At 39.7% G+C, this 14,316-nt stretch overlaps 1 long non-coding RNA gene across 1 annotated transcript; it reads left to right on the top strand.

The window, feature by feature from the left end:
• The first annotated feature begins 10,101 nt into the window (after window positions 1-10,101).
• On the top strand, window positions 10,102-11,541 carry LOC121442225. The gene is made up of 3 exons (XR_005973538.1): window positions 10,102-10,132; window positions 10,575-10,682; window positions 11,531-11,541. It is a non-coding gene; the product is annotated as an uncharacterized LOC121442225 (long non-coding RNA).
• The last annotated feature ends 2,775 nt before the right edge of the window (window positions 11,542-14,316 follow it).

The following is a 14,316-nucleotide window of genomic DNA, read 5'->3' as shown; positions in this document are numbered from 1 at the left end:
GCAGGAAAGTAAGACATAGAGAAAGAAAGGTAAACAGCTCCAAGACAAAACATTGATGAAGAGAAACAGGGTAAAATAACTTATAAGAGCTATCCAGAAATGAGTAAAAGGTAAGCCCAAGCATTCCTAACTAATAATTCTCCATGTCATGATTTGGGAGCTCCATGGTGGCCCTAAAGAAAGTCTGCTACAATACTTCATATTAGTAATATAGCCACAAACTTAGAAATTCTTTTTGGCATACTTAGAAGATTTAGGAGGTAGACACAATACTATACTGACTTGTTGATTTCTGGAGCAGAACAGATAATACTGTCTTCCACATAAGGAGAAGTCTACAGAGTCTTGTAGGCTTACAGCAGTATTTCAGCCCCTGGATATTTATACTCAGAAGAGATTTCTCTGGAATCATTCTGAGGTGACATGGAGAAGTCTCATGTTTTAGAGGGTCCCAAAGAAAATGGGCAGATTCAAAACAATTTATGACCAATGCGTACTGGAGAGGTAGTGTTACCGGTGACGAACCGGAGCCTCTTTGTAGGCGATATAAGTAAGAAGATTTAATTGTGTGAAAGTGGTTTGAGTAGCTTTTGCTGTGATCTTATGACAGAAATGACAATTATCCTGAAAGATGTGCAAAAAGTTTTCTTTCTGGTACTACTGGATAATGATGGTTACTAAGGGAACAGTTAGGTTAACAATACAGAGCGTGGGAGTCCCAGGGAGCATCCTTATGAAAGGTTAGTCTCTCAGCAATGAGATAAATTTCCACTCACTTTTTCTTCTAACTAAATTTATATTGCCCTTGTGATCAAATCGATCACCTGAAGGAAAACCATGGCATCTGGGTAATTACATCTTGGGCTTTTCCTAGCCTTTCTCTTAATATTTTTCTTGTGAAGATTTTCCTGAAGCCTCGGTATAAGTTCACAGCTAGTGTCAATTTCTCTATATAGGTTAAGGGTCCTCTATGGGATGAGTGAAGGTTTCTTTCCTTAGAGCAAGACTGAAACTCAGAGGTATTAGTGGAACCATCTACTGTGTTTTACCTAATAAACCGTGGTTGTCTCATTTCAAAAGAAAGGAGAAGGAAAAACAAAATCTGGAGAATTGATTATTTCTTCGGTGAATGATAAAGCACATAAGCTTCCATGGTTCTCAGACAGAAGGCAACCCTCACGATGTAGCCCGTGATTTGTATAAAAAATATGCTAAGACCGCCATTCTGTTCCTACTCTGGAGTTCATATACGAAAGTCAAATGCTTGTATATTTAATACAAACGAATCAAGGGCTTTGGGGATTGTGCTCCAATTTTTGTTCCTTTCTTGAGACCCTGATGCATTTGCCTGAAGGATTGTTTTATTTTTATTTTTTTATTGATTTTTAGTGAGCTCTACATTTTTCTCAGCTCTCCTCCCTGCCTCTTCCCTGCTTCAACCCTCTGCCAATGTGTCCATGCTCCCAATTTACTCAGGATATCTTGTCTTTTTCTACTTCCCATGTAGATTAGTCTATGGGTGTCACTCCAGGAGTCCTCATTCTTGTCTAGGTTCTCTTGCATTGTGATTTGTGGGCTGGTTTTCTTTGCTTTATGTTTAATAACCACCTATTAGGGAGTACATGTGATAATTGTCTTTCTGGGTCTGGGTTACCTTACTCAATATGATGTTTTCTAGCTCTATCCATTTGCCTGCAAAACTCAAGATGTCATTATTTTTTTCTGATGTGTAGTACTCCATTGTGTAAATGTACCACATTTTTCTTATCCATTCTTCATTGGAGGAGCATTTAGGTTGTTTCCAGGTTCTGGCTATGACAAACAAAGCTGCTTTGAACATTGTCGAGCACGTGTTGTTGTGGCACGATTGAGCATCCTTTAGATATATACCCAAAAGCGGTATTACTGAGTCTTCAGGAAGGTTGTTTCCTAATTTTATGAGAAATCACCACACTGACATCCAGAGGGGCTGTACCAGCTTACATTCCCACCAGCAATGCAGAAGTGTTCCCTTTACCCCACATCCTCTCCAGCCTAAGTTGTCATTAGTGTTTTTGATCTTGGCCATTCTTACAGGTGTAAGATGGAATCTCAGAGTTGTTTTGATTTGCATTTCTCTGATGACTAAGGATGTTGAACATTTCCTTAAGTGTCCTTTAGCCATTTTAGACTCCTCTGTTGAGAGTTCTCTGTTTAGGTCTGTATTCCATTTTTTTTATTGGATTGTTTGTTCTTTTGATAAACCAATTTCTTAAGTTCTTTGTATATTTTGAAGATCAGACCTCTGTCTTATGTGTGGTTAGTGAAGATCTTTTCCCATTCTGTTGGTTGTCATTTTGTTTTGTTGACTGTGTCCTATGCTTTAGAGAAGCTTTTCATTTCAGGAGATCCCATTTATTAATTGTTTTTCTCAGTGTAGTGCTACTGAGGTAACATTTAGGAAGTGGTCTCCTGTGCCAACGCATTCAAATGTACTTCCCACTTTCTCTTCTATGAGGTGGCTGGCTTCATGTTGAGGTCTTTGATCCATTTGGATTAGAGTTTTGTGCATGGTGATAAGTATGGACCTATTTTCATTTTTCTACATGTTGATATCCAGTTATGCCAGTACCATTTGTTAAATATTCTTTATTTTTTCAATTTAATATTTTTTGCTTCTTTATCAAAAATCAGGTGTTCAAAGGTGTGTGGATTAATATCCAGGTCTTCGATTTGGTTCCATTAATACTCCTGTCTGGTTTTTTTTTTTTTTTTTTGCCAATACCAGGCTGTTTTCAGAACTGTAGCTTTGTAGTAGAGTTTGAATTCAGGGATTGTGATGCCTCCAGAAGTTCTTTTATTGTACAGGATTGTTTTGGTTATTCTGGTGATTTTTTTTTCCACATGAAGTTGAGTACCGTTCTTTCGAGGTCTGTGAAAAAATTTTTCAGCTTTACATCTTTGATGACTGACTGCTCTATCAGATCAGGAAGGCTCATATTATTGTACAGCACATCCATATTTTCAGAAGTCACTGGTGTGGAAGGAGAAAAGGAACATGAAGAACAAGTACACTGGTAGAATTGCTATAACCAGAATCATTTGTAACATTGCCAAATGCGTATGCACATGCCATAGATGCAGTCCTCGGGGCACATAGGTGTTTCCTCCTTGGCCCTCAAGTAACATGTTCATTTAGCTGCCACTGGGTTGCCTGGAGAGAATTGCTTCCTGCATCTCAGGAACCACACTTGGAGGGGGGCTAGGCTTTGCAGTCTCTGGCACCACAGTTTGGATTCCAGGGATTAAACTCAGGTTCTCAGACTTACCAGTAGGTGCCTCTACCTGCTAAAAAGTTGGAAAAGTAATAGACTTACTTTTTCAATTTTTTTGTTATCAGTTCTTGGTGAAATTATCTCAATATGTTTTTATCACAACCACCCCGTCTCTAACTATTCCCAGTTCTCACCTGACTTCATTCCCACTCTTTCTCTTTCTGCCAAACTCATTGCATTGGTTGATTACTCTAGGCCTTGTGCTCTGCTCTGTAGTGTCGTTGATATTCTAGGTGCCACACTCTTAAGGGAAGCTGACTTTCCCACTCAGCAGCAATTGTAAGCCAGTAGCTTTTTGATTAGTGGTGGGACATCTTGCCCACCTCATGTTTTTTTTTTTTTTTCCAGATTGAACTTCTTCAGGTCTTATATGTTTTCACAATTATTTCAAACTCATATGAGCATCTTACCTATTGCCTTCAGAAAACATTGTTTCTTCAAGTTACCAGCTACCTCTGATTTTTGCAATCTTTCCTCTTTCTCTTTCACATAGACCCCTGGGTGTTCAGGAGTGTTGTATGGTACAGCCATCTTATTTAGGGTGAGGACTCTCTGAAGTCTTCTGTTTTGTCCATGGTGTTCACTTGTAATTTGCTTTTCTACTGCAAGAGTTATTGTTCTGAGAAGGTTTGTGTGATGTGATTTTTCTCTTATCTTTCCACCATGAGGTAGCACCTGTGATGGATGGTGAGATGTGCTGTTTTGGAGGCCACCTAATGGTGGAGCCTGTTTTTAAATCCAATCTATTACTTAGACTCATTTTATTTATTTATTTATTTATTTATTTATTTATTTATTTAAGATTTCTGCCTCCTCCCCGCCACCACCTCCCATTTCCCCCCCCCCCCTCCCCCGATCAAGTCCCCCTCCCTCATCAGCTCAAAGAGCAATCAGGGTTCCCTGCCCTGTGGGAAGTTCAAGGACCACCCACCTCCATCCAGGTCTAGTAAGGTGAGCATCCAAACTGCCTAGGCTCCCCCAAAGCCAGTACGTGCAGTAGGATCAAAAACCCATTGCCATTGTTCTTGAGTTCTCAGTAATCCTCATTGTCCGCTATGTTCAGCAAGTCCGTTTTTATCCCATGCTTTTTCAGACCCAGGCCAGCTGGCCTTAGTGGGTCCCGATAGAACATCCCCATTGTTTCAGTGTGTGGGTGCACCCCTCGCGGTCCTGAGTTCCTTGCTCGTGCTCTCTCTCCTTCTGCTCCTGATTTGGACCTTGAGATTTCTGTCCGGTGCTCCTATGTGGGTCTCTGTCTCCTTTTATCGCCTGATGAAGGTTAATATTCAGGAGGATGCCTATATGTTTGTCTTTGGATTCACCTTCTTATTTAGCTTCTCTAGGATTGCGAATTATAAGCTCAATGTCCTTTATTTATGGCTAGAAACCAAATATGAGTGAGTACATACCATGTTCCTCTTTTTGGGTCTGGCTTACCTCACTCAGGATAGTGTTTTCTATTTCCATCCATTTGTATGCAAAATTCAAGAAGTCCTTGTTTTTAACTGCTGAGTAATACTCTAATAGAGACACCATATACAGCTGTTATGTGGGATTTTATTGGTCAAGTAGCTAAAACTTTATTGGGAATCCAAATACTCCACACTGTTGAGTCTGCTCTTGAATTTGTTGGGGCACTTTAGATGTCAGTCTCTCAACACTCCAGAGACATTGAAGATTGCAAGTTTACCTCCAGATATCTCAATAACTCTCTTCTCAACAGGATTGAGAAAGGTTCCTACAAACAACCTATGACTATATGATCTTCAAATTTAAAGAATTCTGTGAGAACAGTATAGTTTTTGGTGTTGTTCCTAGCCCTACTGAATCAAGAAGAAAGCATTCCAGGAAAGATAATAATAACAAACGTATTATTATTTCTACTATTTTATTTTCCTGTGTATTGTAACCTGGGATATTTCACTGCAGATCAAGATATGAGGCTGTGGAGCCAGCCTGTGTCCCAGGAAACCTCACTTCTAAATTTTGACTTTGATGAAGGTTTAAGCCCTTTCCTATTCTGAGAAAAAGTTCAATTCAACTTCCTTTTGCCAGGCTTGTGAGTCCTGTCATATGGGAAATGACCATGAGGGATCTAGGATTCATTCATATGCTAATATCTTGTGCAAATGTACCTGAAGCAGGCCTAAGTTTGCTCTTGTTATCCCTGTGGCTAATTAGAGAGGGATGTAAGGCTTTGAATCATTTGAGCACACTTATAAACCTTCTTTTGATTTTTGCACAAGTCATTTCATTGAAGTGTTTCCCACCAGCAGCCTTGCTATAGCGTTGGCAAGTTTGGAAGGAGAAAATCCATTTTGTCTTTTTCATGTTGTGTTATTTCATTGAGATCTGCCCATCAGGCTTTAAATTGCCAGTTAAATTTCTGTTGTTAGTCTTGTTCCTTAAGTTCAGGTTGCCTCCGTTTTGTCCAGCGTATGTATTTGCAGTGTTCACAAGGCAGACTAAGTTGTAGCACAATTGTGGTCAGGCTTTCATCTATTAAACTGGTGTTCAAGGCACCAGACTCCGAATCAAGTCCGCTCTGAGCACCGTTGGCAGCAAGAGTCCCCATTCAGCAGTTAACCCACTCTCATAACTGCAAAGCACATGACTGTACAGCAGACCCTCGTGCAGTACTGATTAGCCTAGGGAGTATGGTAAAGGGACCCTGATGGTATTGTGTACAGTGATATATTAGTTATTTTGTCATGAACAGTCAAGAAAATAAAGAAAATGAAGCAGTCTCAGTGAGACTACTTACTAGTATTAGCTGCTGGGTGAGAAGAGGAGTGAGAATTACTGAGGCCAAGCACAAAATGGGGGTGAATGGAATTCGTGGGAGTTTGGTTAGTGGAATAGTAAGAAGAGAGGGTACAGATGTGTACCCAGATATCTTAACCAGCCAGCCTTGGTCTCTGAGAGGTGTAACAGTAAGAGGAGTGCATACAGAAAAAGAGACAAGAAGGAAAACAAGAAAAAATGAGAGAAACGTGTAAAAGGTATGAGCAGTAGGGGGCAGTATTGGTCTGCTACATTGGCCCCATGATACTGTGACTCTAGGGAGAAGAAATATTTGTTTTGGGAACCTGGGAGCCCCTCTAGGTCCAAGTCTCTTGCCAACCCTAAGACCGCTCCCTTAATTAAGATATGTGCTTCCTGCTCCCCATCCAACCTTCTTTTATCCCCATCATCCCCAAGTTTCCCAAGTTCTCCCCATCCTACCCTTCTCACTTTTCTCTCCCCCTCTCCCCTTACCCCCCTCCCACCCCACCCCCAAGATCCCGATTTTTTGCCTAGCAATCTTGTCTACTTCCCATAGCCAGGAGGACAGCTATATGTTTTTCTTTGGGTTCACCTTCTTATCTAGCTTCTTTAGGATAACAAATTATAGACTCATTGACCTTTATTTATGGCTAGAACCCAATTATGAGTGAGTACATCCCTTGCTCATCTTTTTGGGTCTGGGTTATCTCACTCAGGATAGTATTTTCTATTTCCATCCATTTGCATGCAAAATTCGAGGTCCCCAGTTAGTTCCCTGGGCAGCTGAGGATAGGGAACCTGAATGATCCTATCCTATAGCCATACTGATGAATATCTTGCATATCACCATAGAACCGTCATCTGGCGATGGATGGAGATAGAGACAGAGACCCAAACTGGAGCACTGGACTGAGCTCCCAAGGTCCCAATGAGGAGCAGAAGGAGGGAGAAGATGAGCAAAGAAGTCAGGACCACGAGGGGTGCACCCACCCACTGAGACAGTGGGGCTGATCTACTGGGAGCTCACCAAGGCCAGCTGGACTGTGACTGAAAAAGCATGGGATTAAAACCGGACTCTCTGAACATGGAGGACAATGAGGGCTGATGAGAAGCCAAGGACAATGGCACAGGGTTTTGATCCTACTACATGAACTGGCTTTGTGGGAGCGTAGCCAGTTTGGATGTTCACCTTCCTTGACCAGGATGGAGGGGGGAGGACTTTGGACTTTCCACAGGGCAGGGAACCCTGATTGCTCTTCAGTCTGAAGAGGGAGGGGGAGAGGAGTGGGGAGAGGGGGAGAGGAGTGGGAGGTTGGGAGGAGGCGGAAATTTTTTTTCAATAAAAATAAATAAATAAATTTAAACAAAAAAAGAAATATTTGTTTTGGTGAGGAAGAGAGCAGGGTGAAGGTGTAAGGTAATGAAATCACTGGCAGATAACTAATAGCTGCAGTGGGGAAAGAGAAGTGGGGATATAAGGAAATGTGATCATTTGAGTGTTACCTCGTCTCTTCCGTCTGTTGCTTCTGTTGTCCTGTCCTGGTTTGACTATACTCTGTGTTGACTTTCCCAGGTCACGTTTCTCTCCTATGAATGCCCAGCTTCCCCTGCATGTAAACTTTCCCTGGCTTTGCTCTGTAAGCTGTAGGCAGCCAATAAAATCTGTGTCTTCCTACACTCTGCATTCCCACAGGGTTGGCAGGAGTGGGGTTCGTGTGGTGCACAAACCACAGTTAAGAGCGCCTGCTGAGTTTATGCAGTGTTGCTTTTCTCCACTGGGGTGCTGAGGGTGGCCCTGACTGCTGTCTCTGGGTGCCCTTCTGTCAAATTCCTCCTGGACCAGCTATTACAGATATTTCTTGCAAGAGTTGTTTAGAGGCTGCAGCTGTGATAGTGGTTGCTTTGGGTGTACTTTCAGTGGGAAGTTCGGTCTCATGATAGAGGAAGTTCATGTGTCTGCTTGCAGAAAGGTTTGTCCAGCCCTTGATCAAGTTAATTTGGAGACTTTGGAAGTAGCTGCGGGAGTGATGAGATATACTTTTATAAAGTTAATATCCTTAAGGCTTTGAGAATTTCTTTTTTTGTTTGTTTGTTTGTTTTTTGTTTTTGGTTTTTCGAGACAGGGTTTCTCTGTGGTTTTGGAGCCTGTCCTGGAACTAGCTCTTGTAGACCAGGCTGGTCTTGAACTCACAGAGATCCGCCTGCCTCTGCCTCCCAAGTGCTGGGATTAAAGGCATGCACCACCACTGCCCGGCAGGCTTTGAGAATTTCATGCAATGTGTTTTGAACATATTTGTCTCCCAGCACCTTCTAGATTCCCCACCTCCCTACCTACTCAGTTTCATTTTCCTTTTCTCCTTCGCTCCCTTCCACCCTTCCACCCTTCTTTCTTTCCTTTGCATCTTTTCCCCCTCCTTCCCTCTCCCTCTCTCTCCTTCCTTCTTTACCTCATCAGGTCTGCAAGTCTGGGTTGTGTTGGATAAACCTCTTAGGTGTGGGTCCTGCCCTGGTGTGTGGTCTGTATAAAAGGAGACAAGTAATTCCTATGTGCAGATGGCATGGTAGTATTCATAAGAAATCCCAACCTTCCACCAGAAAATTCTTAGAAACCATCATTTCATCAAAGCATCAGAATACAAAATCCACTTGGAAAAATCAGTAGCTTTTCTATACACCACCAACTAACACGCTGAGAAAGAGATCATGGAGCCAAGCCTATCTTTTATATTTCAAACAACCCTTCTATTGAAAATCAATTTTAAATCATAGTGCTCTTTCAGGGCTTTGTTTTTCCTTAACTTTACATGTTCCTTGTCTGTATATTATGGTTTCTAGTTTTGTATTTTTATGGTATTTCTGTGTGTCTGATTGTGTATGTGTGGCTATATGTTCCTTGAGCTTTTTCTTTGGTTTTCTTTTTCTGTTTCTTCATTTGTTTCTTCCTAATTTGTTTTTCATTTTATCTAATTTTATTTTATTAACATTCTTTCTAAGATTGAGAGAAAGAAGGGGTTTGGATCAGGTAAGTGGGTAAGTTGAGGAGGATCTAGTAGGAAGGGAAACCATAATCAGGATATAGTGTATGAAAATTTTATTTTCGGTTTAAAAAGCTTCAGTTTAGATTTCCCTCAACCTAAGAGATAGAAATAAAAGTCTCTGTCTTATACTTTTATATACATTAAAGCAATGGTCTATTTTCAGTGTTCTAAATTTAATGAGGTATAGATTATCAGTAAGTGCTTCTTTGTTATTTTTGCATATATCCATATGTACCCTAGGATAAAGAAGCACAGAAGTAGGAAAGGGTGCCTCAGGCCAGGCACAGAGAAAATCCATTCCTAGTGTGCATAGCTGCAGAAAATTTTGAGAGAAGCAATTAGCAAAGATGACAGGGAAGCTTTCCCTCAGCCCATGCTCTTTCCTGCCCTGTACTTTTGAAATTTTGGGGAATGTCCTTAAACCAGATGAGACTCCCAGAGGAGCATTTGGCGCTGTGATGTTCAGGCCTTTCCTGCTAACCATCAGTTCACTGCTTTGACAGACAGCAGAGCAATGTTGTCACCATTGTTAGAAGGTTGCCATGATTTTAGCATTAATTTATTTAAAAAGTTAATAACCTATGCCCATGTCTAAATGTCATTGTCAACCTCATTTTTTCCTTTATTGATTCTCTTTTCTTCTTATGACTCATTCATTTGAAAAAGATTTATATTTCTCCCCTTTTCCAGATTAAATGAGCTCTTCATTCTTTTAGTACTTACGAGTTCTTGAGGCCAAACTGTCCCTGAGTCTCCAGCCGAGGAACGATCTACAGAGAAGTATTTAACAGGCTTCACTCATGACCTGCTTTATGACCTCCGGAGAGAGTACACCATGTCTCTGTGTCTTATCTTCCCTGTGCAATCCTCTCAGCACACAGAGCCCATCACTCATAGATGAACTGGAGACTTCTCTGGAAGACTCTGAGTGAGGAAATAAAAGGGAACACGGGAACAAATAAAATAGCCACAACCTCTGAACTGTTTTCCTTACACCAAATATCTCTGTATGAGGTAGGTCATGTGGGTCTTCCAGAGACATAGCCTTGTTGAGGACTTCTCCAGTTTGGTGCCCTTCCTAAAATAATGACAATGGAGCTTTTTTTTTTTTTTAAGAAAAGAATATATTGATTTAAATGACTCCTTTTCCTCCCTTGCTATCTCTTTCACACACACACACACACACACACAAACACACAAATTAGCAAATATTCTCTGTTAGTATTTTTCCACTTTGACTTGATATTTATTTATTTATTATCTACCTATAACTTTTAATCTCTATCTGTTCTTTGATTATATTTTTAGACCTTGTTGAATTATGTTTTCAAAACAGAGAAAAGGAACTTATGTTAATTAGGAATCTGGGTGGATGGAAATGCTTTCCTCAGAATCAAGCATCTCTGTCAACGGATCTCTGGTTGTTGTCTTTTTTTTTTTTTATTTGCTGTCAAAGGTACGGTGTTTACCGACATTCCAAGGTTTGTTGTGTATCTTCATAAAATGTTGGTCTTCTCAGGAGTTCAAGTTATGTACATCACCTTGTCCTTTCTTCTTTGTTCTGGTGAGTACATTTTGCTGTACTAGATGTGAACCTTAAACATAATCTAAAAAAAACTCAGGGGGAAAACCTCGGAAACACCAGAAATGACTGAATGAGCTTGTCTCACTGGGGTTGTAGTCCTTAAACTGGTCATGTTAGGAATGTCTCTAAAGTGGCAGCAGCGGATTGTTCTAACTAGTCCACTTGGAGAAGTGAGAAGAGAACAGTGGGTTAGGACAGGCTGGGCAGGCTTTCAGTGTCTGCTCATTTGTCCTCCAGACTTCTAACAAAATGCTGTTGTCAAATGCAAAGTTGAGGACAGACTAATATCTTTAAATACGCCATTCTTTGAAGCACTGTTTATTTGACAGCTTTTGGCTGTCTTAGTTAAGGCCAATTTAGAGAGTGTTTTATCAACTATCAGTTCAAGATTGGTTGTAAATTTCAAAATGAGGCATTTGTGAAAGATTGCCTAGAACATTGAAATTACAGCTGATTAAATTTTTTTTTTAGGTTCAGTGAATAGGTGAAAGATATTTTGAATTCTGAGGTCAGGGTATTTCACTTAATAATTATATAAAATTAATATATCCAGGTCTATTAACAAATGGAAGATGATACTTTTGTATATGAGAGCAGTATAAAAGACTGCTTTTCCAAATAAACATATATATCTGTGAATTAGAATTTTCTGGGCTTGTATGTATTTTTAGTTATTTTAGTTATGACACAAAATTCTCATCTATTCCTTATAGAGTTGACAATTCACATAGACATGTGCTACATGTAAATGTAGGGTTGCCCACAAAAAACAATAGGAACAAGGTTGTGTTTATACATATTATCTGTCTTTTCTGTTTTGTTTTCAGAAAGTGCCCTTATAAGAAGAGGAATTTATAGAGAAGTAAGTTACTATCATTTCATGTGGAAATTTAAACATTAAAATTTTTGTTTTTATAAACTGAGTAATTTAATGTAAAATTTACCAAAGAAAATATACTCTTCAAAAGTTAAAAGATAATATATTTTTTACAGTAAGTTCAAAACATCAATTCTGAACATCAAGACAATTTATTATTGATACAAGATGTGGAAAGAGTATCTTTTTTAAAATTTATTTTGTCTACCAACCACAGTTTCTCCTCCCTTTTTTTCTCTGCTTGCCTGCCCCACCTCCTTTCCACCCCTCCCCACAACCACTCCTCCTCATTCTCCTTTCAAAAGGGGTAAAGCCTCCCATGGGAGTCAGCAAAGCAGGTTTATCAGGTCAAGGCAGGACCAACCTCTTCCTTCTCCCATCAAGGCTGGGCAATGCATTCCACTCTAGGGACCACGTTTCAAAAGAGCCAACATCAGGCTCCTGGTCCCACTGTAGGGCCCCCAGGAAAGAACAAGCTACACAACTGTTACTCCCATGCAGAGGGCCTAGGTTGGTCCCATGCTGACTCCCTAGCTGTTGATCCAGAGTCCATGAACTTCTACAAGTTCAGGACAGCTGTCTCTGTGGGTTTCCCTGTCTTGATCTTGACCCAACTTGCTCATATAATCTGTCCTCCTCCTTTTCAACTGGACTCCCAGTGCTCAGAACGACTTATTATTGATTCAAGATTCAACAGTGAGTATCTTAATCCCAAAGCCAGCCATTGATAATCAGATACGAATTCAATATCTTTACAGCCCAGTGGGGGACAGTTCAGTGCTTAACGTAACATTAAAAAGAGTGCCTTCCACATACTCACATAGCAGAATGTTATTTTGAAAATGAATGTTAAATTTGAAAATAAATATATTGTCCTTCTAAATATCAATATATCTGTGACATATATGTCACAAGAATGTATGAAAAGTAAGTCACATGTATGTAACATATATAGCATTGCTTTCTTTGAATGAATTCCCAAAGTATCTAAAACTGAACATGTGTGTTTATGACCATGAGCATTAATGAGATGTATTGCCATGTAAATGTGCAGTAAAGATGTGCATTGAATTGCAGAGAAATTACAGAGGAATTAGAGAATAATCATTAAAAGTTAAATTTGAGGACTGGGAATGAAGGAAATGTCTGGTGGGGAAACACAGATGTTACAATGTGCGTTGGCTGCCTTACAATATCATGTTACACCAGCTGTGTTGTGTTCTAATTAGCAGTGGCATAAAACTATAAATGTATATTGTAATAATTATTTTCTCATGTTTCATATATTTTATATGTCCTTTATATGTGTGTGTAGATGATATTTAAACCATTTTGCGTGTGTTCTTACTCTTACATACAAAGAGTAAGAACAGTTTATTCAACAGCCTATGCTCCAATACGTTTGTTATCTTTGTGTGTTATAGATACAGTGTACTAAGTATAGACCTGTAGAAAAGTGTGACGGACAATATTACCCAGTCTGTGGATCCACTGGCTGGACTTACGCCAACATGTGCGTTTACTGTTTGGCATTCAAGTAAGAATACCATTCTCTATATAAGTTATTCCTAAGTAATGGAGACTTAGTAGCAAAACCTTAGATTTGTGTTATTGATATTCCATGCTCATAATACACAGAAAAAAAATGACCCTACCAAACCAATGTGCTATGAAAGGCATAGAAACATGTGCACCTCGCTTTAATATTGTGAATTCTGTAAGTGGCTTTTGCATATGACTTAAGAATAGAATTGTGTTGAACATTGTGCAAACAAACAAATCCATTAACTTAATTATTAGGAATTCCTAATTTCAGATATACAAACATTATGAAATAATTCCAAAGCTGATGCTCAATAGATCTCTGTTACAGTCTGTAATCTATCAAGCTAGAAAGAGACTCCCTGGGAGCATCCTCTTATCGCCTGAACTCCATGGAAGATTCTACACCACAGGATGCTCTCGGATCCCTCTGTCTAATATCCCTGTCCTTTGTGCTCTGTGATCAGATAGCTGTGTCTCATGTATAACTAGTTCTTCTGTTAATTTATTTCATATGGTCTCAATGGCTTTTCCAATTCACAATCCTCTAATTACCATGTCTTACTCAAGGCCTACTAACAATCCCTCATCTGTGCAAGTTCCACGACTAAGGTAGAGCTGAGGCAGTAGAAATGGTCCAGTACACCCACAGCAGGACGTGTGCAGATGCCGGGAGCAGTCAGGGTTTAGTTGCTCATAAAAGGAGAAATTAATGTTTCCAATTCAGTTTTTCCTTTGAAGTTTCATGGCACAATTCTCTAAAAGTTTGAAGTAATCTTTCTATAATTTCTTCCTACATTTTTGACCTCTTTTATTTTTTTTTCTTGCAGATCTAGCCGTGGTTCTATTGATGTGGCACATTATGGTAAATGTTGAGTTTTTAATGGAGCTATGTATCCCTGGGGATCTTATGATCACAGTGTTGCTCTGAAGTCTATCGTGGGTTGGTGATTTTGTCATCAGGTTCCCATAGCCCTAGAAGATTGAGTGAATCTCTGTACAGGACACACAAGCAAGACTAGACTGTCATTGTTCTTTTCATTTCTCAAGTCCTCTCATCTCAAGGTTTTACTTCATATGATGAACAACTTAATGGCACTTAAATTCCTAAATCTTAATTTTACATTCTGTAAACTGTAAAACCATCAATATCCAATTTTTGTTCTTAATAAAATCTTGAAGTCTACTCCTTTT

Source organism: Microtus oregoni, unplaced genomic scaffold, assembly GCF_018167655.1.
Source record: "Microtus oregoni isolate MIOR12 unplaced genomic scaffold, Mior012 000088F_ref0000325, whole genome shotgun sequence".
NCBI classification, from domain to species: Eukaryota; Metazoa; Chordata; class Mammalia; order Rodentia; family Cricetidae; genus Microtus; species Microtus oregoni.
This window is presented reverse-complemented; position numbering and strand designations above follow the sequence as displayed.